Genomic DNA, 3,856 nt, shown 5'->3' on the forward strand with positions numbered 1-3,856 from the left:
ACCCCCTCCAGCTAATCCTGACAGTGAAAACCATGGAGAAGCCTCAACGTCCACAAGGCAAGCCCACTTAGATATTAACGAGGTAGACTAAGTCACTCGAGTAGTACCGAGTCTTAGTATGTCCTCACCTTGTAACTGTGTGATCCTGTATCGCCGTAATTAAATGTTGTTGCTTGTGCGCCCTATTTTAAATAGTAGCCATGCATGAGTATGTTGGTGTGCAATTGCATTTTTTTAATCCGGGCATAGCTACCAAAAACCAACATCGACGACACAAAGTTTATGCTATGAGTAAACCTTTTGGTTTCAACTAACAGGAATGATATTTTCTAAAACAACTCTTAGCAAATCTCGAGGATGAGATTTTTTTCTTAAGGGGGGTAGTGTTGTGACACCCCAAAATTTTAACCTTGTTTTATTAATTAAAATTTTGCCAGGAAACTTAAATTTTATTTTTCTGGATTTATTTTTGATCTCAGAACCTCTCTTTTCTTCTAGGTTGTGGAGTTTTCACCCCAAGTAAAAAAATTTCAATTATTGTTGGACTTGTTTACCCTCTCAAATAAAACAATTCTTTTATCAGTGGGATTATTTATATAATTATTTCCCCCTGGGCTTTATTTCTCTAAAATGGTTTTTCATAAGTTTTAGGGTTTCATTTGCACTGCAACCCTTTGATAAATACATTTAAAAATCCCACCAAAATTTGGGGATGACATATGATGTCCCTAAATCACTGTTATGCAAAAATATTCCTTAGTCATTTGGAGATTTTGAGTTTACCACAAGTTTTTAAATCTGGTCAGATTTCACTTTTGCACTGCAACCTATTTAAATACTCCTTTAAAACTTCCACAAAAATTAGGGGAGGTCAGTAGGAGTATATTATTCATCTTGGTGCAAAAACCCATTGATGTTCTTTGAAAAATTTGAGTAAATCATCCTCATCTTCATTCTGGTTCAACTTGGTGATTTGTACTGCAACCATATTTTTGCTTGCCCTTTTTCCCTTGATTCTTCCTCCTGCTTGTTGACCACCCTGCAAAACCCTTAAGTCCAGGAGAGTGGACCCATTGGAGTATGTTTGGTCCCTGCAATCATGCCTTTTTCTTTCTGTCCAAAACTGAAGATTTGCAAAACATGCACTAACAAGTTTCTGGTTTTGCCCAAATGACCTTGCCATCCTCACCTACATCTAAAGAGACTCTAATCTGGAAAGTTTGGCCACCCCAAGAGTTGCCTTGATGCGCTTGGCATTCTGTCGAGCACTTGGTGTGCATAGCCAGTTTTGGCATGATTTGTAGTTTGCACTCGGGACTTGACCCCCTGACCACACCACCATGTCCACTAATCTTCTTGCAAACCCTAACCTAGGCCTGTTAGTCCCCAGCCTCATCCAAACCCTCTAGCACATGCTGGCACTTTGCCGAACAGTTGGCGTGCATGCTCTGGGCGCAGCCAGAGCGCGCGTTTTGCACGTGCGTGCGCACGAGTCGCCGCGTCCCACTGCCGCCTACCCGCGCCCGTTCTGGCCCCTCCCCTCTCCCAGTAGACGCACCCGACTCCTCCCTCGCTGCAGGGCCGCCTGGCCCCCTCCTAGCGCCCTACAGTGCCGCCACCGCGAGCCGCCGCCACCGCCCCGACAACCTCTGCCCTGGTCGGCGCCGCCCGAGCCACGCCAACGCGCCAGCTCGCTCGTGGAACAGCCCGAGCTCATCCACTAGCTCGTCAGCTAGCGCCCATCGCTGCCACGGCGCCCTGTCCACTACAGAACGGCGGTCCCCGACGATCCTATCCACGGCTGCCGCGAACCAACCTAGCCGCACTATAAGTAGGGCCCCCCGAGCTCGTCCAGCCACTCAGGCAGCCTCAGGCCACCCCCATAGCACCCCCACACCCAGTAATCGTCAGGGGGAAGCTGTCTTCCCCGACTCCGGCCGGTTCGGCTGCCGCCACGTCCCAGCCCTGTTCGTCGCAACCAGGCCCCCCTGCCCGTCCAACGCCACCATTCTACTCCCCTCGACCGTGCGGAGCTACCCAGCCTCTCAATCATGATCAGGAACCACCGTAGAACACAACCCCAAACCCACCCGAAGCCTCCTCCGCCGCGGAGCTCGCCGCTGGCGACTCCCTCCACCCCCGCCGACCCAGCAACCACGGGGAGGTCCGCCCTAAGCTGGCGGATCCATCCCTTCCCTCGGATGCCCTCGAGGAACCGTCATTCGCCGGCGAAGATCGCCGGAGCTCCGCCTCCGTTCGGCCAAAGGAGAGGGAAGGCGGGGGAGACCGGTCAAACCTGACCGGTGGGCCCCTGGACCCACTGTCAGCGACCCCGAGCCGGTCCGCGCTAGCTAAGTGGAAGCGTAAAAGCAAAGTACGCCTTCGATGTGTTCAATTTTCGAAACGTTTTTCTTTTTTTCTGGTTTATTTTAAAAACAGAATTTGACCAAAACTTTGACTGGCTATATCTTTTTAAATAAAACTCGAAATGAGTTGATTCTTTTTCCTACCCCTCTCAAATTTAGTCTAGTTTATTTTAAGATTTATTTGAAAATTCGTCAGACAACTTTTTACACTGTTTTGAAACTATGTTTTAATTTGAATAATTTCAAAAATAGGTTTTGGAGAAGTCAACTTTCAAAAAAGGCACACCCCACTTGCATACCCTTGAAGGCAAGCATTCTGACCCCTGGCATAATATTTTTGTGTGTTGGTTGACACGATTATAACACCACCTTAATACGGAGAACTTGTTATTTTTTTGTGGTGATACGATCATTTGCAAGAATGCATATTGGTGATATCCTTGCTATTGGAAATGGATATACTTGAGATAGTAATCGTCCTCGTATGCCTTGCATGCATGCCGGAAAGAAATTCGAGAAAGCCTCTGCCTTGGGTAGGCGTGAGCTTGTCTCCGGTCTTCGTCGGGATAGTTATGTCCGGTATGGCATAGTAAGGTACAATGAGTGGTGATTTTGTTGGTTGAAATATATTAGTTGTACATATCATGCAAGGAATTTATAAACCTCCTGAGGCAACCATAGATCGAGTCTTGTTCCAGTAACCCCCATACTTGTTTCGTACTACCACTTGTCCCTGCCGCAGGTAGGGTACGGTTCAGTAAGTTGTCAACCCCTTTCTTGGCACACATCATACAGAGAGGCCATGGTGGAAGATACCGGCTGCATCTGGTAGGCAGGCCACCTGGTCCGGGGGCATGGGTGTTTCCGGTTGGGACCGAGATGGGGGCACCCCTTAGAGTGCGTGATATAAATTTGATCCGATGCTATTCGAGGTTGTAGCCTCCCCACTTAGAGTTTTGCTTGACAGGTGTCGTGGGTGATTCCAGACACCGGTAAGTTAAGCTAGTGTGTGCAAGTTAGGTGTGTTTTTAGTGAAAAGACCGTAGACGGAATTAGTCCCGATGGACTAAAGGAATCCGTTACTCGTGGGTAAAGAGTACACCCTCTGCATAGATTAAATCTATTCGAATAGCCGTGTCCATGGTTAAGGACTCCAGTCTGGGATGGGTCAACTGTCGGTCTTAGTGTCGGTCTTCGGAGGAGAAACTGCTAAACCGGAACATGGATCATGACTTGTGACTTGTGATGATTATGATGATTATTATTATGGACTAACCCTTTTTATTATTTGAATTATTGAGTATCCCTGGGACGGTTTTACCTCCTGGATATTCACTATGATTGTTTTCTTATAAGACCTTTATGTGGTGTCGCTGAGACGCCCGACTGTGGCATGCTTGTTATTTCTATTATTTATAAGCCCTTTATGGGGTGTCACTGAGACGCCCGACTGTGGCCTGTTTGTTAATTATTTACTTTATAAGCCCTTT

The sequence above is a fragment of the Triticum dicoccoides genome, chromosome 2B (assembly GCF_002162155.2).
Source record: "Triticum dicoccoides isolate Atlit2015 ecotype Zavitan chromosome 2B, WEW_v2.0, whole genome shotgun sequence".
Classification (NCBI taxonomy): domain Eukaryota; kingdom Viridiplantae; phylum Streptophyta; class Magnoliopsida; order Poales; family Poaceae; genus Triticum; species Triticum dicoccoides.